Genomic DNA, 26,560 nt, shown 5'->3' on the forward strand with positions numbered 1-26,560 from the left:
AGAGAGAGAGAGAGAGAGAGAGAGAGAGAGAGAGAGAGAGAGACATCAAGCAGGGGAGGGGCAGTATCTCATCATCTCTTGATCTTTCTCCTTCTTCTCCTCCTCTTCCTCCTCCTTCTTCTCTTCTTGCTCTTTCTTCTTTTGTATTTCATTGTTTTTCTTGAGTATATCTCAATAATAGTATCCCTAGTTACATGTTGGAAATTGCAAAGTAGGCCAACGTCAACCCTTGTTCTCTTCCAGTCTAGCAAAACTATTCCTTCCTTATAATCCTTAGCTTCTTTCTAGGTGCCCAGTGTTCTGGGCTATGCCTACTCTTTACAGTTTCAGCTACACAGGCCTACTTAAATATCAACCACTGTGTAGTACCCAAACTATCCTCTCATCAAAGTTTACCTATGGACAACCAGCACCACACTGAGGAGAGAAGTATTTGAAATGTCTTGTATTATTTAATTACAGTTGCTCACATTACTTTGTTGGAGAAGAAAAATGGCATTAGACTTTAGTTGGAGAGTTTCTCTCTTTTAATAAATTTTTTAAGTTTATTTAATTTGAGAAAGAGAGAGTGTGGGCAGGGGAGGGGCAGAGAGAGAGAGAGAGAGAGAGAGAGAGAGAGAGAGAGAGAATCCCAAGCAGGATCTACAGAGTCAGCAAAGAGCCCATTGCAGGGCTGAAACTCATGAACATGAGATCATGACTTGAGCTGAAATCAAGAGTTGGGGGTTTAACTGACTGATCCACCCAGGTGCCCCTAGTTGGAGAATTTCACTATGACTCTTTTGGTGCAAGAAGCAGAATTCCATATGAGATAGGTTAAAGCAGAAATAGGATTCATGGCTATCTGATAGCACACAAAAATTGAGCTGCAACACCATCAGGCTCTTCCTCTGCTTCATTAACTACTCTGGATGAGTCTGTGCCATTTTTTTCTCCTACAGCCAGGCTTCTTCTACTTCTTTTGTTTACATGGAAGAATATGGCTCATATAGTTTCTGAGTTTACTTGTAACAAGTTCAGCACTAGAGGAAAGACTAAATTTTTCTTTTGTTCCAAATTATATATTTTTGACGTAGAACTCTTACTAGCCTAGCTTGGTTAAGGTCAATTGTGGCCAGGGGAGGGGGGTTACATGTACAACCTTAACTACTAGGAACTTTTCTTTTCACCATGTGGATGGGGATGGGTGGATGTAAGGAAATATGGTGCTCAGATGAAGAAGGGCTAGGAGACAACCCAAAAGATACACATGACAAAAGTTTCTCACATTTAAGTGCTAATTTTCTTACTAAAAAATTAAGATATTCCTTATTTATATTTTATTTACCTGAAAGAATGGAGCTCTAATTCAGATTTTATGAGGCATTGCAACATATTGGTAGAGATGCATAAAGAGAAAGGAAATATGTAACTCCGCTTTTCATATCACACTTATAGATAATTACACAGTCTACATAAAAGGTCTTTTGTTAAAATCTCACTCAAATTTTAATTTTCTTTGTTGGAAAAAAGATTCAGGAATATCTGATACTCTCATTAAAAGCAGGATGTTATCCATTCAGCTCCTTGTAATAACAGTTGTCGAATACCTAGTGTGTTAGGTAAGAACACAGAGATGCTTAAAAACAGACTTTTCCCTGAAGAAGCCCACAGTTCGTTAGGAAGACTAACATTAAAAATATTACATATCATTGTGCTAAGTACCATGACAGAGTACATACGGGGGACAATGGTGACACAAAGGATGTGAAAATGCAATGACTTTCTGTGGATCAGGGGAAGCCACAGAGGATGAAAAAGAGTTTGGCCTGGAAGAGAGAAGAAAGGGCACTTTAAGCAAAAGAAATACAATTATTGGCGTGAATTTATGAGACAACAGTCTGTGAAGAGACCCCAGACAGGATCCTGGATTAGTATTACTTCCTCTGTACCCTTGCAGGCTGACTTTATTTAGAACCTCAATGTTGCTCAGCAATCATACCCTATATTTCTAGTCTACTCTCTTCTACTCTCCTAGACAATTAATTCATTACTTCTTTATTTTTCTTCAAACTTTGAAGATGTTCTCTTCCATCCTGATCCTTAGGTAATGACCTTACTTTCTATACGATTAAGAGAATAGAAGCATTTGGCAGAGAACATCTCTGAGCTCCCATTTCACCACCCAGTGTGCACATCTGCACACACAGATTCTGTGTCCCCCATGTCACTATGGATAAAGTGTTCATGCTTCTATCTAAAGCTAACATCTCCCTTTTTACATGAATTTGCATCTCTTTCCAACTAGGTAAGAACTCACTTGAGCAATTTTCCCTTCTCTCTTTACTGGGTCATTCCCAGGAGCACAGAAATGGGCTGTTCTTAAAAAACAAAACAAACAAAAAAATGTCACCTGTCTCGATCTCACTTCTGCCATTGCCTCATTTTCTCATTCTCCTTTAGAGTACTTAAAATCGTTGTCTATACTTACAGACTCTCATGTGTGCTATCCCTTTCTTTTTTAAAATATTTTAATTTATTTTTCATTTTTAAAAATTTAATTTAATTTTATTATTTGTTCGTGGCAGAGAGAGAGGGAGACAGAGGATCTGAAGTGGGCTCTGTGCTGACAGCAGAGAGCCTGATGTGGGGCTTGAACTCACAAACTGTGAGATCATGACCCGAGCTGAAGTCAGACATTTAACTGACTGAGCCACCCAGGTGCCCTGTCCCTTTCTTTTTTGAACCTACTTCAGTCATACCTTTGCTTCCAACAGTCCACCCAAGCCACTGTTGTCAAGGCCACCAGTGACTTCTATGTTGCAAAATCCAATAGATATTTCTTAATGCTCATCTTTCTTGACTTAATAGGACCATTTGACATAGTTAATGACTCTCTCATCCTGGAAACACTTAATTTCACTTAAATTCTAGCACATCACACTCACCTTGTTTTCTTCCTTCCATGGCCACTGTCAGTCTCCTTTGGCTTGTTTCTCCTCATCTTCTCAGTACCTGTGGAGCTCTCCATGGCTCAGACCTTAGACCTCTTTTCTAACTAGACTTCCTGCCTTGTTGATGTCATTTGGCTTCATGGGCTTAAACATTGGTTATATATCCTTACTTATGGTGTGTCTCCTATAGCAGTGTCTTTTTTTTTTTTTTTAACAAATCTGGTTTGATAGTCTCTTATTTGCAGTATTTTGGTACACTTCATGTAAATATATACATAATGTCTTTAATTCAATCAACTTTTAATATGTTTACTGCTGATCCTACTTGTTTTATATTCTTCTTTGCTCTCTTTTTTTTGTCACTTTTTTTGTATTAAGCATTTAAAAATTATTTTATTCATCTCCAAATTATCTTGCTAGTTATCCATTATTTTACTATAGTGTTAGTGGTAATTCTACACCATACATCCTTGATTTATTAAAGTGCAATATTATTACTTATACAACTTTCTAGAGCTTAGAACACTTTAACTCCATTTACTCATTTCTTTCCCTTTGTACTACTATTATGATGCATTTTAATTCAATGTATTTTTAACCCCTTAAGAAATCATTATTGTTTTACATGGCCAAGGTTCATTTAGACTTACCCACAGATTTACTCTTTTCATTGCTATTTCTTATGGAAATACTAGGCTTCCATTTAGGATAATTTTTCTTTGCCCAAAGATTTCTCTTGTATTTTCTTTAATGTGGGTAATGAAATATTTCGCGTGTTGGTGATGAACTCTCTTAGTTTTTTGCCTTCCTAAGAATATCTTTATTTCGTATTTATTTTCAAAGAATGTTATTGACAAATATAGACTTCTAGGTTGGCAGGTATTTTTTATTTTTGTATATATTATTCCATTGTTTTTTGAAAAGCCAGCACCAATCTCTGGGAGAGGATTTTCTATTCGTCTTTGATTTTCAGCAGTTGTACAATACCCAAGTGCCTAAGTGTGCTTCCTATTGTCTTTATTCTTCTTGTACTTTATAGAGATTATTGAATCTATGGCTTGATGTATTTCATCAGTTTTGGAAATTATTGGCCACTGTCTCTTCAAATATTACCTCTATTTGGTTCTTCCTTCTCTTGAGCTCCAATTATGTGTATGTTAGACTTTTACACCCTGACCATATGTCTTTCTTTGCAATCAATCTGAGTATTTTATTTTGATGAATCTTCCAGGCCATAAATATTCTCTTCAGCTGTGCCTCAAGTACTGCCAAACTCATCTTAATTTCAATTATTGTATTAAAAGATTTTTCAGAATGTCTATTCTTTCTTTTTCATTATTTTCATTATTTCAATTTCCTTATGAGATTTCACATTTTTTCATTTAATTTCTGAACATATTAATAATAACTATCTCAAAATGTGGTTTATAATCCCGATATTTGGATGGATCTGTCCTATAGGTCTGTCCTATGTTGTTTTTTTCCATTTAGTATGTGGTAAGTTCCCCTTTTAAAAATTCTTTTAAAAAATGAACTTTTGGGCACTTGCATGAATTTGCTAGGGTTGTCATAACAGTGTCACAGACTGGGTGACTTAAACAACATGAAATTTATTTTCTCACAGTTCTGGAGGCCCGAAGTCTGAGATCAAGGTGTCAGCAGATTTAGTTTCTCCTGAGACTTTTTTCTTTGGCATGAAGATAGCTGCCTTCTCCGTGTGTCCTCACATCATCTTTCCTCTGTGCATCCTTGGTGTTTCTGTGTGTCAATCTCAACTTCTTATAAGGACAACCGTTAGGATGAGTTAGGGCCCACCCTAATGGCCTTATTTTTTTTTAATGTATTATTTAATTTTTGAGAGAGAGAGAGAGAGAGAGAGAGAGAGAGAGAGAGAGACAGGCAGAGAGAGAGAGAGAGAGAGAGAGAAGAGAAGAGAAGAGAAGAGAAGAGAAGAGAAGAGAATCTGAAGCAGGCTCCAGGCTGTGAGCTGTCAGCACAGAGCCTGACATGGGGCTCAAATTCACAAACCAAGAGATCATGACCTGAGCCAAAGTTGGAGGGTTAACTGATTGAGCCACCCAGGCTTTATTTTAAGTTACTACCTTTTTAAAGCCCCTATCTCCAAATACAGTCACATTCTGAGGTACTGGGAGGGAGGCTTTAAATATATGAATTTTGGGGGATACAATTTAGCTATAACAGCACTGTTTATGAAGTGTAGAGGTAATTTGGGGCTCTGGATAATGTTGTTTTTCTTCAGAGAAAATTTACTTTTATCTCTGGGAAGCAGTAAGAAAGGAGGCAGATCTCTTTAGTTCAGCTCAGGATTGTGCTGACTATGAGCTGGTCTTCAGTCTTGGTAAGGACTGATCTATTCCACTTTTCCCCTATTTCTAAGATATATGCTTTTAGGGATTCACTTGAAAGCCTTAACTGTTTTTTTCAGGATCCCTCCTTACTAAGCCCTGAATTTCAATTTTTGTCCCTCTAGACTCTCAGCTTCAGGTTTCGAATCAACAAGTGCCTCAAAAGAATAGCACTATCAAATTATAGGCTAATTTATCTGTGTTTTCCTTCCCTTGAGCTTCCACTACTGGTAGCTTATGGATGCCCTCAGTAGATTTTTAAAAAATAATAATATTTCCAGATTTTCTGTTTGTTCTCAGGAGGAGGGTAGGTCTCAAACAAGCCAATCCACGATTTCCAGGAAAAATTGTAGTCTAAGTCCCTGAAATCAACTATTTGAATTCACTGAAGAATCAATCAAATGACCAACTTCCCTATTTATCTTTTGATAAATGCTTGCGTTTCTTTTAAATTTATATTGGAGAGGATAATGTTAATACTTTTATAATTTTTAAAAGTTGTTGACAATTTATGTTAGGTGTTGATGAGTTTTGATTTTTTCTTCATAACAGCTTTTAAAGAAATATCGAGTTTGTCTCTACCCCAACTCCATGCTGCTGCAGCTGAAATAAGCCAAAGCAAGGATAGGGACTCTCTCCTGGAAGAAAGGAGAGTCAGTCACAGCACAATCTCAGCTGAGTGGGGGCACTAAGGAGCAAAAAACCAAGGAAGGATAGGGTCTGGGGTGAGTCTGGAGGTCTAAAGAGCTTAGAGTCCTAGCTTCCCACTGTCCCTTATTGTATGTCCATAAATTTCTGACAACGTTATAAAAACATTAAAAGAAAGTTCTTGGTTAACTGATACAATTAGCAAATTTGACAAAGTGGCATTTAGCAAGTTGATCCTTAGGCAAATTAGCTTTCTGCAATCATTATTAATTAGGGTACAGGATAATATAGATTCCAGGATATGGGGGCTTCAACAAAATTGTAATCTTTCACTTAACGCTCTGAGCCCAGTGTTGGTAAAGCAGCTTCTTGATATTGAGGAGCCAGGCTCTGCTGTCCCAAGGTATTGGCCTTGTACAAATGGCCAAAGAAGGTCCAAATCACAGTCACTACATCCATATGCAGCCAGCAGGGAGGACAAAGCGGGGACAAAGGAGGCACATTTATCTGTTATAAGGATGTGGGGCAAAAGTTGCACACATCCTTTTGCTTACATCCCACTAACCAGTACTTAGTCATATGGCCACAGGTAGGTATAATAAGGGAAGCTGAGAAATGTAGTTTCTATTCTTGGTGGCCATGGGTCCATTTAAAATGTAAAGATTTTTTGAGTATAGAAGAGGGGAGATTATTATTGAGATATTATGCAATCTTTGCTACTCCTGACTAAAAGCAAACTTCATACAACTTGGTTCATGTTATTGTTTATTTGCTGTTTTGGCAAGCCTTATCGACAGTTTGCACTGAGAGACACAGAAATGCACACAGCCCATGCCTTAAAGTGCTTACAGGTGGTGAGTGAAAATAGCTATAAAAAAGTTAGTGTCAAATGAGGTGTCTTAGGTTAGGGTCCCTAGGAAATACACTCTGAGATGGGGTTTATTGGGGAATGCACTGATCAGTCTCTGATGGGAAGTGAAGGGGTGAGAACTGAGCAGTGGAAGGAGTTGAACTGTTACCATAAAGTCCTCTCAGGAGGGCTGGAGCAGGGATGGCACTGTGGATTGTCTCATTTTGAGGCAAAGGGGCCATTGTATCCCATTCTTTTTACTGGTTAATCATGGGTTTTGAGTTGCCCTGGGTACAAGAGGTTCATTTCGGCCAAGGACAATTTCCCTGGAGGCGTTTACCTGAGACTCAGAGCCTCAGTCTGAGGCAGGGCTCTGAACAGCACATACTGCCATGTGGTACAATGTTAAGACTCAGTGATTGAACGGTGTTGGGATACCATAGAGAATGAAAAGGCAGTGTGTGTGTGTGTGTGTGTGTGTGTGTGTGTGTGTGTGTGTGTGTATGTGTGTGTGTGTGTGTGTGTGTGTGTGTAAGGTTTCACACAAGAAATGATGCTTGGTATGCTTTGCAAGATAGAGGTTTATCACATAGAATAGAGAGAATGGTATTCCAGGTATGCTTACTTGTTTTGTATTTAATGATCTAAGTTATTGCCTTTTTAAGGTTTTTAAAAAAAAATTTTTTTTTTAGTGTTTATTTATTTTTGAGAGACAGGAGAGACAGCATGAGAGGGAGAGGGCAGAGAGAAAGAGAGAGGGAGACCCAGAATATGAAGCAGGCTCCAGGCTCTGAGCTGTCAGCCCAGAGCCCGACGCGGGGCTCGAACTCAGAGACCGCGAGATCATGACCTGAGCTGAAGTTGAACCTCAACCGACTGAACCACCCAGGCGCCCCGCCTTTTTAAGGTTTTAATTAACTACCTTGATCTTGAATTTTCTGTGTAGGCAATCATATCATTTATAAATAATATTTTTTCTTCCTTTCCAATATTTACCTCTTATTCTTTCCCTCTTATTGCATTGCCTAAGACATCTAGGATAATAGTGAGTAGTAGCTGTGAGAGTGGGGATTCCTTATTTTGTTATTAACTTCAGTGCCATTGTCTTCAGTGCTATACAATAGCCTTATCTAAACTGTAGGCACTGGTTCCCAGAGGAGAGAGCAAAGGTTCAGTAGTAAAAAAAACTTGGGAAACAACACACTAACCCCCACCCCCCTGCAAGGGAGTCACAGAACAAATACCTTAGCATATTAAAGTCCCTAAGAAGTCACCCAGTATAAAACAAACCAGTTCAATATGCTTAATAGCTAAACAAATGAACTTATTTGTTCTGGAGAAGACTCTTTTCTTTTCTAAACATACTTGTGGACACCTCCTCCCTTAATACCAGTTTGAGGATCTCTGCTTTCCTGTTTCACCCTTGAGTATTGTGTTTGCTGTTGGCTTCTGAGAAATACTTTTTTATCCCGTAAAGGAAGCTGAGTATTTTTTTTTAACTCAGGAATTGATACTGCATTTTATCAGACTTTTCTACTCTTATTGAAATGATCATATGATTTTTCTTCTTTATTTCTTAAAAAAAACGCCCCAATTTAATGTCAAGTCATTCTTCCTTATAATATAGAGGTTAAGAATTTGGACTTTGTGGTCTCTGCCATCTATATTCCATTACCAGGCCTGCCACTTGCCAGCTGTGTGAAAGCTGACAAGTAACTTTGCCTGATTCTGGTTTATAAAATAGAGTAAGGTAGTAGTTAACTAAGTAATGTTGAGTGCTCAGTACAGTGCCTGGCAGATAGCAGTCACCCATTGAAATGCTAGCTGGTAGCAATACCTCTTGCTTATTATTGAATATTAAAAATGGTAGCTGTTAAAAGCCTGGTGACTTTTAGGATGGTACATATATGTATTTTTAAGTTTTTATTTATTTATTTTGAGAGAGAGAATGAGCAAGCAAGGGGAGGGTCAGAGAGAGAGAGAGAGAGAGAGAGAGAGAGAGAGAGAGAGAGAATCCCAAGCAGACTCTGTGCTGTTAGCATAGAGCTGGATTTGGGACTCAATCTCACAAACCATGAGATCATGACCTGAGCAGAAGTTAAGAGTCAGATGTTTGACCAACTGAGCCACCCATGTGCTAAAATCGACATTTTAATTTTACTTTTTAGGATTAGTCCTTTTAGATCATCTGCCTCTTCTTGTGCCAATTTTGATAATTTATTTTTTTCTAGAATATCACAGGTTTTATCTAGATTTTCATTTTCATCTATATCTGTGATTGTATGTAATTTTGCACATTCTTTTTTCTTTTTTTGTTCTTATTCAGACTTGCTAGATATTTTGTCTCTTATTTGTATTAGAATCGATTTTTTTTTTATTTTTTTTTTCCAACGTTTTATTTATTTTTGGGACAGAGAGAGACAGAGCATGAACGGGGGAGGGGCAGAGAGAGAGGGAGACACAGAATCGGAAACAGGCTCCAGGCTCTGAGCCATCAGCCCAGAGCCCGACGTGGGGCTCGAACTCACGGACCGCGAGATCGTGACCTGGCTGAAGTCGGACGCTTAACCGACTGCGCCACCCAGGCGCCCCTATTAGAATCGATTTTAATGTCATTTTATAATTTCTAGAAATGTTATATTTATAGTTTATTAACCTCTGCTTCTATCACTATGAATTTCTTCTTTTGACTTCTTTTTGGCTTTCTTACTTGTTTATTTAATAGCTCCTCTAGAGGAATGTTGAATTAACTTGAATTTGATACATCTTTTCTTTTTTTCTTTCCCGCAAAAATTTATTTCAGATCCAATATCCTCTTACCTCCTTGAAAATCATCTCCCCTCCCTTACATCTTTAACTCCCGCTTTACCAGCATGAATTCCTCAGACTATAAATATGCTCCAATGTTTTCCATCTGAATAAGATCCTTGCCACAAATGTGTCCCTCCCCTCCAGCATATCTAATCTTCCTTGTTTGATTACATGACATCTGCAAAAAGTAGTTACTGCATCCAGCTGCTTATCATCCAACCAGTAGAGCTTTTGCTCTTTGCTCTTGTTGAGTGTTTATTTCTCTTTTTTTTTAACTTTGTAATTTAACTTTATTTTTTATTTTTTAAAATTTACATCCAAATTAGTTAGCATATAGTGAAGCAATGATTTCAGTAGATTCCTTAATGCCCCTACCCATTTAGCCCATCCCCCCTCCCACAACCGCTCCAGAAACCCTGTTTGTTCTCCATATTTATGAGTCTCTTTCATTTTGTCCCCCTCCCTGTTTCTATATGCTTTTTTGCTTCCCTTCCCTTGTATTGATCTGTTCTGTTTTAAAGTCCTCCTATGAATGAAGTCATATGATTTTTGTCTTTCTCTGACTAATTTCACTTAGCATAATACCCTCCAGTTCCAACCATGTAGTTGCAAATGCAAGATTTCATTCTTTTTGATTGCCGAGTTATACTCCATTGTATATATATATACCACATCTTCTGTATCCATTCATCCATCGATGGACATTTGGGCTCTTTCCATACTTTGGCTATAAACATGGGGGTGCACGTGTCCCTTCGAAACAGCACACCTGTATCCCATGGATAAATGCCTAGTAGTGCAATTGCTGGGTCATAGGGTAGTTTTATTTTTAGTTTTTTGAGAAACCTCCATACTGTTTTCCAGAGTGGCTGCACCAGCTTGCATTCCCACCAACAGTGCAAAAGAGATCCTCTTTCTCCTCATCCTCACCAACATCTGTTGTTGCCTGAGTTGTTCATGTTAGCCATTCTGACAGCTGTGAGGTGGTATCTCATTGTGGTTTGGATTTGTATTTCCCTGATGACGAGTGATGTGGAGCATTTTTTCATGTGTTGGTTGGCCATCTGGATGTCTTGTTTGGAGAAGTGTCTATTCATGTCTTTTGCCCATTTCTTCACTGGATTATTTATTTTTTTGGGTGTTGAGTTTAATAAGTTCTTTGTAGATTTTGGATACTAACCCTTTATCTGATATGTCATTTGCAGATATCTTCTCCCATTCTGTCAGTTGCCTTTTAGTTTTGCTGATTGTTTCCTTCGCTGTGCAGAAGCTTTTTATTTTGATGAGGTCCCAGTAGTTCATTTTTGCTTTTGTTTCCCTTGCTTCCAGAGACGTGTTGAGTAAGAAATTGCTGCGGGCAAGATCAAAGAGGTTTTTGCCTGCTTTCTCTTCGAGGATTTTGATGGCTTCCTGTCTTACATTGAGGTCTTTCATCCACTTTGAGTTTATTTTTGGGTATGGTGTAAGAAAGTGGTCCAGGTTCATTCTTCTGCATGTCGCTGTCCAGTTTTCCCAGCACCACTTGCTGAAGAGACTGTCTTTATTCCATTGGATGTTCTTTCCTGCTTTGGCAAAGATTAGCTGCCCATACATTTGTGGGTCCATTTCTGGGTTCTCTACTGTGTTCCATTGATCTGAGTGTCTGTTCTTGTGCCAGTACCATACTGTCTTGATGATTACAGCTTTGTAGTATAGCTTGAAGTCTGGGATTGTGATGCCTCCTGCTTTGGTTTTCTTTTTTCAAGATTGCTTTGGCCATTCGGGGTCTTTTCTGGTTCCATACAAATTTTAGGATTATTTGCTCTAGCTCTGTGAAGAATGCTGGTGTTACTTTGATAGGGATCATGTTGAATATGTAGATTGTTTTGGGTAGTATTGACGTTTTAACAATATTTGTTCTTCCTATCCAGGAGCGTGGAATATTTTTCCATTTCTTTGTGTCTTCTTCAATTTCTTTCATAAGCTTTCTATAGTTTTCAGTGTATAGATTTTTCACCTCTTTGGTTAGATTTATTCTTAGGTATTTTAAAGTTTTTGTTGCAACTGTAAATGGGATTGATTCCTTGATTTCTCTTTCTGTCACTTCACTGTTAGTGTATAGGAATGCACCCGATTTCTGTGCATTTTTATTTCCTGCAACTTTGCTGAATTCATGAATTGGTTCTAGCAGTTTTTTTGTGGAATCTTTTGGGTTTTCCATATAGAGTATCATGTCATCTGGAAAAAGTGAAAGTTTGACCTCCTCCTAGCCAATTTGGATGCCTTTTATTTCTTTGTGTTGTCTGAATGCAGAGGCTAAGACTTCCAATACTATGTTGAATAACAGTGGTGAGAGTGGACATCCCTGTCTTGTTCCTGACCTTAGGGGGAAAGCTCTCAGTTTTTCCCCATTGAGGATGATATTAGCGTTGGGTCACTCATATATGGCTTTTATAATCTCGATGTATGCTCCTTCTATCCCTATTTTCTTGAGGGTTTTTATCAAGAAAGGATGCTGTATTTTGTCAAATGCTTTCTCTGCATCTATTGAGAGGATCATATGGTTCTTGTCCTTTCTTTTATTGATGTGATGAATCACATTAATTGTTTTGTGGATATTGAACCAGCCCTGCATCCCAGGTATAAATCCCACTTGGTCGTGGTGAATAAATTTTTTAATGTATTGTTGGATCCGGTTGGCTAATATCTTGTTGAGGATTTTTACATCCATGTTCATCAGGGAAATTGGTCTATAGTTCTCCTTTTTAGTGGGGTCTCTGGTTTTGGAATCAGGGTAATGCTGGCTTCATAGAAAGAGTTTGGAAGTTTTCCTCCCATTTCTATTTTTTGGAACAGTTTCAAGAGAATAGGTTTTAACTCTCCCTTAAATGTTTGGTAGAATTCCCCTGGAAAGCCATCTGGCCCTGGACTCTTCTTTTTTTGGCAGATTTTTAATTACTAATTCGATTTTGTTACTGGTAATGGGTCTGTTCAAATTTTCTATTCCTGTTTCAGTTTTGGTAGTGTATATGTTTCTAGGAATTTGTCCATTTCTTTGAGATTGCCCATTTTATTGGCATATAATTGCTCATAATATTCTATTATTATTGTTTTTATTTCTGTTGTGTTGGTTGTGATTTCTCCTCTTTCATTCTTGATTTTACTTATTTGGGTCCTTTCCTTTTTCTTCTTGATCAAACTGGCTAGTGGTTTATCAATTTTGTTAATTCTTTCAAAGAACCATCTTTTGGTTTCATTGATCTGTTCTACTGTTTTTTTTTGGCTTTGGTAGCATTAATTTCTGCTCTAATCTTTATTATTTCCTGTCTTCTGCTGGTTTTGGGTTTTATTTGCTGTTCTTTTTCCAGTTCCTTAAGGCATAAAGTTAGGTTGTGTATCTGAGATGTTTTTTCCTTCCTTAGGAAGGCCTGGATTGCTATATACTTTATCTTATGACTGCCTTTGCTGCATCCCAGAGGTTTTGTGTTGTGGTGTTATCATTTTCATTGACTTCCATATACTTTTTAATTTCCTCTTTAACTGCTTGGTTAGCCCATTCATTCTTTAGTAGGATGTTCTTCAGTCTCCAAGCATTTGTTACCTTTCCAAATTTTTTCTTGTGGTTGATTTTGAGTTTCATAGCGTTGTGGTCTGAAAATATGCATGGTATGATCTCGATCTTTTTATACTAACTTAGGGCTGATTTGTGTCCCAGTATATGGTCTATTTTGGAGAACGTTCCATGTGCACTGGAGAAGAATGTATATTCTGTTGCTTTAGGATGAAATGTTCTGAATATATCTGTTAAGCCCATCTGGTCCAATGTGTCATTCAAAGCCCTTGTTTCCCTGTTGATTTTTTGATTAGATGATCTGTCCATGGCTGTGAGTGGGGTGTTGAAGTCTCCTACTATTATGGTATTACTATCAATGAATTTCTTTATGTTTGTGATTAACTGATTTATATATTTGGTGCTCGCACATTTGGTGCATAAATGTTTACAATTGTTAGGTCTTCTTGGTGGATAGACCCCTTGATTATGATATAATGTCCTTCTGCCTCTCTTGATACAGTCTTTATTTTAAAGTCTAGATTGTCTGATATAAGTATGGCTACTCTGGCCTTCTTTTGTTGACCATTATCATGATAGATGGTTCTCCATCCCCTTATTTTCAATCTGAAGGTGTCTTTAGGTCTAAAGTCGGTCTCTTGTAAACAGCATATAGATGGGTCTTGTTTTCTTATCCATTCTGTTACCCTATGTCTTTGAATGGAGCATTGAGTCCATTGACGTTTAGAGTGAGTACTGAAAGATAGGAATTTATTGCCATTATGATGCTTGTAGAGTTGGAGTTTCTGGTGGTGTTCTCTGGTCCTTTCTAATCTTTGTTGCTTTTGGTATTTAATTAACTAATTAATTAATTAATTTACATGTTCATCTTTTCTCCCCTCAGAGAGTCCCCCTTAAAATCTCTTGCAGGGCTGGTTTAGTGGTCATAGACTCCTTTAATATGTGTTTGTCTGGGAAACTTTTTATCTCTCCTTCTATTTTGAATGACAGTGTGCTGGATAAAGAATTATTGGCTGCATATTTTTCTGATTCAGCACACTGAGTGTATCCTGCCACTCCTTTCTGACCTGCCAAGTTTCTGTGGATAGGTCTGCTGCAAACCTGATCTGTCTTCCCTTGTAGGTTAGGGACTTTTTTCCCTTGCTGCTTTCATGATTCTCTCCTTGCCTGAGTATTTTGTGAATTTGACTATGATATGCCTTATTGATGGTCAGTTTTTGTTGAAACTATTGGGAGACCTCTGTGCTTCCTGGATTTTGATGTCTGTGTCTTTCCCCAGGTTAGGAAAGTTTTCTGCTATGATTTGCTCACATAACCCTTCTACCCCTATTTCTCTTTCTTCCTCCTCTGGGACCCCTGTGATTCTGATGTTCCTTTTTAATGAGTCACTGATTTCTCTAATTCTTAAATCGTGCTCTTTTGCCTTAATTTCCCTCTTTTTTTCTTCTTCATTATTCTAAGTTTGTTCTCTATATTGCTGATTCTCCATTCTGCCGCATCCATCCTTGCTGCCACTGCATCCATCCATGTTTGCAGCTCAGTTATAGCATTTTTCATTTCATTCTGGCTATTTTTTTACTTCTTTTATCTCTGCAGAAAGGGATTCTAATCTATTTTTGAATCCAGCTAGTGGAGTCTAAATTCTGGTTCAGACATCTTGCTTGTATCTGTGTTGGTTAAATCCGTGGCTGTCTTTTCTTCGTGCTCTTTCTTTTGAGGTGAATTCCCTAATTTTGTCATTTTGAAGGGAGAGAAGGAATTCATGAGGTAGAAAAATTAAAAAAAATAAAATTAAAAAAATATTAAAATTAAAAAATTAAACACACACACACAAATCGACTAAATGATGCTAGATCCTAGGTGTGTTTTGGTCTGGGTATTGAAAGTGGTTTCAAAGATTAGAGAAAAAAAAGGGGGGGAAACGAAATCGTTTGAGAATTTGAAAAAGTGAATGCACTGAAGTAGACTAAAATAAAATGATGGAAGTAAAATAGAATTTGAAAAAGTTACACAAAAGCAAAAAATATAGTAAAAAAATTAAAATTATTTTTAATAAAAATTGAAAATAAAAATGAATATTTTTTCTTTCTGCTGAATTCTGTGGTTTAGGTTGTACAGATTGTTGTGTTAATCCTCCAGTGAGTTTTCTATGTGTGCAGGATGGTTTAGTGTTGGTCTGGCTGTATTTAATGGACGTGAGACACACAAAAAACTTCCATGCTATTCCGCCATCTTGGCTCCTTCCTAAAATAAAATGTTTTTAAAGGTTGATTATAGAATTTCACTTTTTTTTGCTCACATATTCAATCTAATAATAATAATAAAACATCCAAACCTCTCTGAACTATTATTTTGAAACTAGGCTTTTATTTTGTAATGTTGCTAAAGAGCTCCTACCACTTAATTAAGTTTATATTGGAATCTAGAAAAGAGACATTTTAAAAAGGCATTTGTTGTATTAGAAGAACTCATGTTTTACACTTGGAGAAATATTATTACTATATCCATACATAGCAGATCACTTCTTATTGGATGTACTCTTAACCCCTTCAAATTTATAATTTTAAGAATAGCTATTTGTTTTGTATTATTAATACTAATAAGCGTACATGTTTACAGTTGAGCTTTTTTCAGAGGGATTCTTTTCACTGCTTGATTTTCACTAGTCTGAGAAGCACTTGCTTAGTCTTTCAAATAGCCTTAAAAATTGATGCTACCTGATAAGTAGGGAAATATTTAGGAGTAATGTTTTCAAGTGGTACATGTGGTTGTTGCTGCATATTTCCTAATATTTTCAGAGTAATAATAAATTATTAATAAATTAATAAATGCATTAAGCATTTACTATAATAAGTGTGAAATTTATTTGCTCCTTTCAACAGCCTTGTATATAGGTAGGCGAAGTTATATGCAAAGCATTTAACAGCATGTAAGGCATGGGTTCTGGCCCATTGGAATGGATATAGGCCATGGAGCTAGAGCAGGGTGGCCAGGCTTCTGCTATTCAAGGTGTTTTCTATTTTTAAATTCAGTGTTAAGGGGTATAGAGAGGGAAAATAAGGGGTGAGGCCTAGGTGGAGGTTGTGTACATATGGGCACTGGGGTGCTTGATTAGCTAGCAGGTTAGTTACTGGCATGAAAACATTTTACATATTTTTATTTTATTTTATTTTATTTTATTTTATTTTATTTTATTTTATTTTATTTTATTTTTTATTATTTTAAGAAAGAGCATGAGCAGGGGAGAGGGGCAGGGGTAGAGATGGAGAGAGAGAGAGAGAGAGGGAGAGAGAGAGAGAGAGAGAGAGAGAGAAAGAGAAAGAGAGAGAGAAAGAGAAAGAGAAAGAGAAAGAGAGAATCTTAGGCAGATCCCATGCTCTATGCAGAGCCTGATGTGGGGCTCAATCCCACGACCCTGGGATCTTGACCTGAACCAAAATCGAGTCAGATGCTCAACCGACTGAGCCACACAGGTGCCCCATATTTTAGTATTTTAAAAACCAAATCTCCCATACTGGTGCATGCTGGGGAATATTAGCACTAGTGGTAGTACTGTTATCATCTCAATTTGCAGTTAAGAAAAATCACTGTACAGAGAGATCAAGTAACTTGCTTAAGGTCACAATACATGAAGCTGGAGTTGAACCAGGAACATTGGTGCTAAGACCTGTGCTCTTAGTCATTGTGGAATATAGCTTCATAGAGATGCATTCTGTTGATCTGTTACAATGAATGGTGTAGGGACTAAGTGGAAGGGAGACAAGCAGGCTTTAAAGTGAGCATCCAGGTTGCTCCTTTCTCCATCCCTGGTCACACATCTTAAGAAATTCAGTTGAGAAATAACTTTCAGAAACCATAAAAAAGAAAATTGCAATAGAATGTGTCTGGTATATATTTTTTTAATTTGCAAAAGTATGGATAACTGTTTATGTAATTATATATTTTGTATGGAAGCAGGTTGATTTAAAAAGAAATGAGAAAAAAATTATAAAAATGCTCAATGAAATTGTGATGTGAGAAATGTTATGAATATGAAAGTATATAAAATATAAGTATATACTTTTATATATGAAATGCAGAAGAATTATAATGTGAGAAAATGTTACAAATTCACAAGGTATTATATATCATAAAATGGGTAACAACAAGCAGTAGTTGTGCTCCAAGTTTTACCAGATCCTTTCATTCCTACTATTCCTGACTGTGTATTATGTCCACCTTAATCTTATGTTAGTTTTATTAGAGAGGATAAGAGAACAGCTGCTCTGTGTGGGGTTGAGAACTGAGTGAGGGCCAGTCTTCTCTTTTGTGAGAGAAGAAAACCATGTCCCACAGTATCTAGATGATGGGTGCTCTATAAATATTTGTTATACAAGTACAAATGTTTGAAGATTTGGGATGAAGAGAGAGAAAGATGGGGCACAAGAAATGTACAAATTCTTCAGTGATAAAATTTCTGCATTTATATTTTGCCTTTCTCTTTTGATCACTTCAGTTTTGTTAGAAGAAAATGACAATAATAATACATTCCACTTTCTTTTTACATCTTTGCTGTGGGATTGGTCAGCAGAATTTGATTAAGGATTTGGGATCTGGATCATTATTGCGTGAGTTTGACTCTCAACCCACCACTTACTAACTTTGAGATGATGGACATGTTATTTACCCTTTTTGTGCCTCAATTTTCTCATCTGTAAAAGTTGGGATAATAAGAGTATCTGCCTTTAGTACTGTTTTGAGAATATAAATTATGTTAGTGAAGTAATATATGTAAAGTATTTAAGAAAGTTTTGGGGCCTATAGACAGTGCTCAAAAATGTTGATTACTTTGGGAAGTTCAAGCATGCTGATGACAAACTCAGGTTTACTTATGAAAATAGAAAATGTCAAGAATTTTCCAAGTGTGTGATATTCCATAAGAACCATTATTAGATGGGGATGATTGAGAGAAATAAATAGGCTGCTCTCATCTAATGAGATCTCCTTACCTTGTTAATTAAAAAGTAGGAGATCAAGAAAAAGTAGCAAAATAGAGACCCTCTTACTGTGCTTCTGATGATCAAGGCTGGACCTCATTATGGAGTTCCAGGGGAGAATGACATTGGCTCTGCATAATGAGGTGGTCAAATGAGCCACTACAACAGAACCATCAGATTTAATCAAACATTAGTTTTAATGAAATCTTTTCACTGAATTGTTCTGAATGTCAAGTGTTGCTGCAGCAGAGCTGTATTGGAACCATTCTCATCACAAATGTGAGCGTACCCATCAGCTACAGCTCTTTCAGCCTTAGAGAGTTATTGGTGTCCTCCTACCATTCTCCGCTTCAGAGAGGATAGCTTTTCATGTTAGTTTTGCCAAAATAACTTGAGGACCATGGGCAAGTCCCCAGCCTCTTCTGAGCCTTGTTTCCCTCTATTTATAATGAGGAGTTACATTAGATGTTCTCAAATTGAACTTTCCAGTCTGTTATTATTATAAGGTTGTGACATTAGTTTTAATCAAATTTGGAGGGAACTAGAGATATCAGTTACTTACTTGCTGGGCTTGGTTAGGCAAGCTGCTTAGACTTTTGGAACAATGGTTTTTTAATCTATATGATGAAGAACAGAATAGTATTTACCTTCTAGGATTGCAATGAGGATTCAGAGATAAAGTGTGTGTAAGTTACAGGGAACAATATTTGGCTTAATGGTAGGCATTCAATTAATATTAGATATTATTATGATTTATGATAAAGTTGGCAATGTATTTTAGAAATTATCACATTAATTCCATCCTATTGTTACTTATACAAAAACAGTACACTAGATCTGTAAATTTAAGCTTCCAGTTAGGCTCCCATGTAAGATACTTATTTTAGATGTAAGATGCTAGTGAACATTAATAATAGACAATATCACTTAAATCTCTTGGTGCTATGCCTATTGCTGGGCCTGACAATGGTGCATTGCTTTGCACACCATGCATCACTTACTCTGTACAGCAACCCTTTTTAAAAAATGTTTTAATGTTTATTTTTGAGAGAGAGAGAGAGAAAGAGAGAGAGAGAGAGAGAGGCAGGCAGAGAGAGAAGGAGACACAGAATCCGAAGCAGTTTCCAGGTTCTGGGCTGTCAGCACAGAGTCTGAAGTGGGGCTCCTACTCAGGAATCGCTAGCTGAGCTGAAGTAGGACGCTTAACTGACTGAGCCACCCAGATGCCCCTGCATAGCAACTCTTTAAGGTAGATGTTGGTATCCATGTTCAGTTGCTTTGCATGTATCACATAATTTACTGTTTATGATATTACAATTAGGTAGCTAATTTTTTTATCCCTATTAATGGATGAGAAAACTGAAGCTTTGAGAGGTTAAGTAGGGGGCTGGTTTTCAAACCCAGATGTTTATGACTCCAGTGTTCTTACTCGCCATTGCATATTACATATCATATTTTGTCATGCATATTCCAATATAGTATCTCTCATTCATGTGCTAGAACAATTCTCTCCCCACCCCTCCACTTCAAAAAACTGGTATTTCACCCTTCCTTCTTTGTCTCTAACAATGGTATGACTATTTATTCCTTTATATGTTGTTTTACAAGAAAGCTTAGGTCCAAATTTGTGGCTCAAATATAGTAATTCTATAATACTGATAAATTGAATGTTTAAGCTCTCCTGGTAATGCTATCCTGGGCATATTTTGCCCAGTCTTCATTGTTATTTAAAACATTTTTTTAATGTTTATTTATTTTTGAGAGAGAGAGAGAGAGAAAGAGCATGAATGGGGGAGGGGCAGAGACAGAGGGAGACACAGAATCCGAAGCAGGCCGCAGGCTCTGAGCTGTCAGCACAGAGTCCAACGCTGGGCTGGAACTCATGAATCGCAAGATCATGACCTGAGCCGTAGTCGGACACTTAACCGACTGAGCCACCCAGGAGCCCCCATTGTTACTTTTAAACTTGCATTGTTATTTAACCATCTTTACTAAAATAGCTCCCTTTAAGCCACATGCATGTTTTTGGTGGAACTAGACAAGTGAATGAATGAATAAGTAAAGCCTATATTCATAGCTTGATAAATTGCTCAACAAGATGGATTAAAGACCTAACAGCTATTAATTGAGAGCAGCCATTGCTTCTGGTTGTTTCCTCAAGTTTTATGAGTCCCAAATCACCGAGTGCTAAAACATACATTTTTGAGAGTCAATATTGTAGATTATTATCTGGAGTTGTAATTCTTCTCTGTATGGTAATAAACATCTTTAAGAAGATCCCAAGTCTAGTATGCCATTCAGTAACTGTTGACTGAGTAGCTAAACTTTCTGAATTAAAAACTTTAAATGTATGTATCCTCAGAAGTAGTCTTTTGCAGATATTTTATAGCATATAGAAAAAACAGAAAAGTGGGTAATAATTTTAAAAAAAGGAAATGAAGGGTGGGGGAATCGTTTTTCAGTCTAATCATTCAGGGAAATTCAATTTAATAGCAAATTCATTTCTTCCAGAGAAAGAAATGTGCTAAAATGTGACAGAGGTAATTATGTGAATAACACTAGGCAGTATAGGTTGTTTGTTTATTTATTTATTTATTTATTTATTTATTTATTTATTTATTTATTTATATGAAATTTATTGTCAAATTGGTTTCCATATAACAACTAGTGCTTATCCCAACAGGTGCTCTCCTCAATGCCCATCACCCACTTTCCCCTTCCTACCACCCCCCATCAACCCTCAGTTCTCAGTTTTCAAGAGTCTCCTATGGTTTGCCTTCTTCCCTCTCTGTAACTATTTTTTCCCCCTTCCCCTCCCCCATGGTCTTCTGTTAAGTTTCTCAGGATCCACATAAGAGTGAAACCATATGGTATCTGTCTTTCTCTGTATGACTTATTTCACTTAGCATAACACTCTCCAGTTCCATCCACGTTGCTACAAAAGGCCATATTTCATTCTTTCTCATTGCCAAGTAGCGTTCCATTGTATATATAAACCACAACTTCTTTACCCATTCATCAGGGAATGCAAACTGGTGCAGCCACTCTGGAAAACAGTGTAGAGGTTCCTTAGAAAAAGCATGCGTTGTTTAAAAGCCCTTACCAGATTGTGAAATTCTCTGTGAATGGATCTTAAGATCAAATATGATTCTTTCAAATTCTGAACTCCATGTTTTAAACTACTTGTCTGGTTCTACTTTAGACAACAGTTTACTAATCCAACAGATATTTATTGATTCCCTACTGTGTTCCAGGTTTGTACTTGAGACACCTGAGGGAACAAAATGGACAAGAATCCTATTCTCATTGTGATAGCCTGAACAGTGCCCACCAGAAATCTATGTTCTAATCCCTGCAACCTGCGAATATGTTACTTTATGTAGCTAAAGGGACTTTGCAGACATAATTAAGAATCTTGGGATGAGAGATTATCCAGGATTATCCCGGTGAGTCTTAAATGTAATTACAAGTGTCTTTTACAAGAGGGAGGCAGAAGGGGATTTCCTTCAGAAGAGGAAAAGGCATTGTGAATACGTAAACAGAAGCTGGGGCAATGTGCTTTGAAGATGTAGGAAGTACCACAAGCCAAGAAGTGTGGGTGGCTGCTAGAAGTTGAAAAATGGAAGGAAACAGATTCTCCCTCAGAGCCTTCTGCTAACACCTTGACTTTGGCCCAGTGAAATTGATTTTGCGCTTGTGACCTCCAGAACTCTAAGGGAACAAATTTAATTTGTTTTAAACCATGAAGTCTGTGGTAGTTTGATATAGCAGCCATGAGAAACTAATGTATTCATGGAGGTTTCATTCTAGAGGAAGAGACAAACAGTAAATAATAATGACGTTAACAAATCATATAGTATATTAGAAGGTAATAAGTAGTATGGAAAAGAGGAACGGTAGTGCAGGGTAAGAGGGATGGAGAAGGTCTACCCCACTCAGGTATGCTGGTGAGCCATGGAGGGAGATTTATAGTAGAAGTAGAATTGGCAGAATGGACCTCATTGAGAAGGTGAGATGTGAGGGAAGATGTGAGTTGATAAAGGAGTTAGCTAAGTGCCTATCTGTGGGAAATAGTCCAGGCAGAGAGAGTGACAGTGACAAGTGCCCTGAGGCAGGAGTCTCCCTGGTGTGTTTAAGGAAACAGGCTGGGGTGATGAAAGTGAGAGGGAGAGGAGCCGGGAGACTGGAGAAGTAGCTGTAGGCTGATGAGGTGAACTCTTCTAGCTCTTGTAAAGCCTACTGTTAGGAAGAGGAAACCATTCTACATATTTACTAGAAGTTATTCTCTAGAAGACAATATGTAGCTGGCCGATTCAACTTAATAGTTTTTGATTGAAAAACAGTTATTGATAGGTTAAGCTAGAGGATGACCACAGACACAGAAGCATCTCCTAAATTAGTTTCAAAACACCAACCGGTGTGGCAGAATGAGATCAATCAACTGATTATGTGTGTGAGACAGAAGTTTTCCATTGCTTTTGAGTGTATATATACATGGACTCTACTTGAAGCCAAATGAGTTTCAGCTGGTATCACTGTCTTTTATAAATTTTTGATTTTTTAAGGTCCAACTTTCATAATTTTGATGAAATAATTTCTTAAAAATTTTTATTATCTTCTGGCGTATGGTTTTGGATTATAGCACCCACTTTTTGGTGCAGTCTGTATCTGGATTTAATGTATTTGAAACTATGGGAAATTCTGTGTGTGAGACAGGGTGTCAAAGATTAGTAGCTAAAGTTTAGTTGCAGGGGTCGCAGCATGGCAGAACAGCATGGACTGATTGCTTTGAGCACTTGAAGGCACCATGATGCAATGATTTCCAGCCTAGTCCTGGCACAGTGGTTCATTTCATATTCCAGGCACCTTCAGCCTTTCAACAGCAGCAAGGTTCACCCACCGTGTTTTCCATTCCACACCCTGATATGGTTAAATTCTAAAATCACCTGCAGCTGTGGTGTGATTATTAGCTCAACCTTTCTTTCTTCTTCACATGTTACACTTGGATTATGTCTACCATGTCAGTTCTATCAAAGTTCTCTTAGCCACTTAAATCTTGGAGATATATATATATATATATAACTTGATGGCAAACTCCAGAAACAATCTAGAAATATTACATCAGACTTTTGTTCAAGCTAAACAAGTAAGTATTTGTTGAATAAATGAATAAACTGATATTAGAATTAGCAGGGAGTGTATGTCCTTGCCTTCCCTGGCTACTCTTTTTTTTTTTTTAATTTTTTTTTCAACGTTTATTTATTTTTGGGACAGAGAGAGACAGAGCATGAACGGGCGAGGGGCAGAGAGAGAGAGGGAGACACAGAATCGGAAACAGGCTCCTGGCTCTGAGCCATCATCCCAGAGCCTGACGTGGGGCTCGAACTCACGGACCGCGAGATCGTGACCTGGCTGAAGTCGGACGCTTAACCGACTGTGCCACCCAGGCGCCCCATTCCCTGGCTACTCTTAACTTTTAAGTTTTTGCAGACTCCTGGGCCTGTTCTGATGTTCGATGGAGTTGTATCAGTGGACTCAGACCATCAGCCAAGGGGAGCTGGAGAAGACCTTGCACAAGTGGTACCTGGGATGAGTCCCAGGCACTAGCATGTCTAGTGAGCTGAATCTTCCACTAATCCCACTACATTTAGTCTTTATAAACAGGGTTCTATCTTGGTTTCTTATTCTATGCTCTAGTTCCTTGTGTGATTGCTACCCCAACTGGCTGGTGCTCAGACCACCTGCATGGTATATGGAGGGCCAGTTTCATTTAACATGCCAGAGTATGATCAGGGGTTTGTATCTGGGTTCTTCAGAATAACAGAGCTAAAGGATGTGTGTGTGTGTGTGTGTGTGTGTGTGTGTGTGTGTGTGTACGCATATATACATACTGAACACTTGACTAGAACAAAAAGACAGGCTTTTCTAAGGATATGATACGTATAATGAAATGTATATATTATTATATATATCATATCTCATTCTATGTATATCTGTCTATATATCTATGCACACACACACACACACACGTGCACACACACACACACCTTAGTGGTTCTGTTTTTCTAGAGAACTTTGACCAATACAGAATCCTAAAGACCATTCTCTCCTAGCCATTTCTCCTCTTTTTCTTTCCTTTGCCTATTGCTTTCCAGTGTGGAGATGAGAAAACTAAAGCTTAGAGGGGTCAAGTGACTTGTCCAAGATGATCAGCTGAATGGTGACTGAGTTGGCATGTTGAGCTATTGGTGGGATGGGGAAGGGGTGGGATCGGTGATGGCTAATACATTGACCTCTTGGATACCTGGGATTGTTTGAAGGAATAGAGATGCCAGGAGAATGTACATATTTTGAGACAAAGTTTTACCTTGATTCAATTGTGTTTAAACCATCAACCGTGGCAGAGATATGCAGAAGGTGTTCAATGTGCAGGAGAGCCATTTTGGAATGGCAGACATTTAGGTCTGATGATTATCCTATTAAGAATAAAGATTTGATTATGTGAAAGGAAAAAAACTTCCAACATGTGTGAAAAAAGCAGTTTCTATTTGTCAGGGACACAGTGTTCTGACAGCAGTTTTGTTCCCTCTGGTTAATGATAACTGGCTCTGGCTGGCACTTTCATGAGATGAGCTCGTCTTCTAGTTAGAGAAGTCAAACTCTGAAAGCCAAGATTTTTTTGAACTTTAATAAAGAAATGCATGACAACTCGATTTTTAAAAATTTGACAACAAAAGAAACAATGTCAGCAATTTAAGAGTAAGTTACAACTGGCTTTTAGAAAATGAGATGTGAATCTTCAACTATGTGTGGATGTAGAACATATTGGAGAATATGGATAATTAGGTGCACAATTCAGCCAAAAATGACTTTTCCTCTTCGTTTCCTTTTCTGCCTTGTGTGTTGGATAATTTGAGGGTATTTTTTTTGTTTTAATTTATTCAGTCTATAATTTTTATGTCCACTTAAAATTTTCTAGAGAGATATAGTCATTGAGACAAGGAAAAGACACAAATGTACATAATATTTAATATACATTAATAGCTATCACCAAAGGAATTGTGCTAAGTTTTATGGAAGATACAAAAATACAGAGAATATATCTTCTTTGTCAGTTTAGCTGGTAGAAAGAATTAAGTTCCATAAGGGAGAGATTGTTATAGGAATTTATTTGCTCACTCACCAAATATTTATTGATTGTATATTATAGCTTAGACACTATAGATTTATAGATGTATAGATGCCTAAGATCCAGTGTTCAGTGAGGAAGCTGAGAGAAAAGCAAAAAGTAGGGAAAAGTACTAGAATATAAAGCTTTTTCATTTATTATTTTTGTGGTCTCTGCCTCAACTTGTCATGGTGTTATATGCTATTTGATGTTCTAAGTAAATAAAAATCAAAATGTTAAATTATTAGCATGAATTTTAATTGTTCATCTCTATATTGTGCAATGCCAATTCAAATGCAAATATCAGAGCATTTCATTTGTGTGCAGTCACCAAAATTACACAATTTGTATTTTGTGGCTTGTCCTTGGAAGGTGCCTCTAGTTGGTTAGAGATAAACTCAAGACAGAATGAGGAGGATTGGAAGGAAGAAGAGAAGATCCCTAGGCATGGAAGGAAGAAGAGAAGATCCCCTAGGCATGGAGCTGGCTGAGGGAACACTCAGCACAATGATATTCATTGGGCTATGCAGCCTCTCACAAGCATCCTGCTCCTTGATTTGGGGTGTGTGTGCATTTGCTTGGGCCTGATGGCTACTACTGGGTTTCTCTTTCCATCAGCCAAGGAACCTATAAGCAGCATCCAAGCAGGGGCCTGGGGCCATGGAGTCAAACCAGAGGTCCCTCATTTCCATGGGCCTACCATCCCAACCGATGGTAGATGGCAACCCCTACAGATCCTAAGCCTCTGTGCCAGGATGTATTCCATGCCTGGATGAGGTACAGAGGCTTGCCCCTGTCCTGGCCCAGACAGATCTTACCTGGAATGGGAATGGCAGCAGCTATGCCCGGTCTGAAGATGCCACAGGGTATGGCATCTGATCCCAACCCCACCCAAGCTCATGGCCAGGCCCCTAGGATGAAGAGTGACAGCAGTTACAGGTAGGGGTAGGGTTGGGGAGTCTGGCTGGAGTCTGGGACAGGGGAATGGGTTGTCAAGAACTGGTCCCAGGGAGGCCCATCCCAGAAAGTGGGACTGTGCAGGAACCAGAAGTTCTAAGCCCCTGGGGCATGCTCCATTGTCCCGTTGCACTTCACTTACAAAACACAAGTAAAAAATGATTAAGAATTTCAAGATTTCGCTGGCTGCACAGCTAAGAAGCTAGTCCTAGTCTGTACTCAGTTTTTTGATACTGTTTCCACAGGTGTGATGACTCCATCTTTCAGGGAAAGCAGTTTCTTCTCTGTGCTGAGTTAGAGG

At 37.9% G+C, this 26,560-nt stretch overlaps 1 protein-coding gene across 1 annotated transcript in view; it reads left to right on the top strand.

The window, feature by feature from the left end:
• GIPC2 (GIPC PDZ domain containing family member 2) overlaps nt 1-26,560 on the top strand; it is a 430,222-nt gene that overhangs the window by 386,281 nt on the left and 17,381 nt on the right. The gene's annotated exons all lie outside the window — the stretch shown is intronic.

The sequence above is a fragment of the Herpailurus yagouaroundi genome, unplaced genomic scaffold (genome assembly GCF_014898765.1).
Source record: "Herpailurus yagouaroundi ecotype Mexico unplaced genomic scaffold, PumYag 77, whole genome shotgun sequence".
Classification (NCBI taxonomy): Eukaryota; Metazoa; Chordata; class Mammalia; order Carnivora; family Felidae; genus Herpailurus; species Herpailurus yagouaroundi.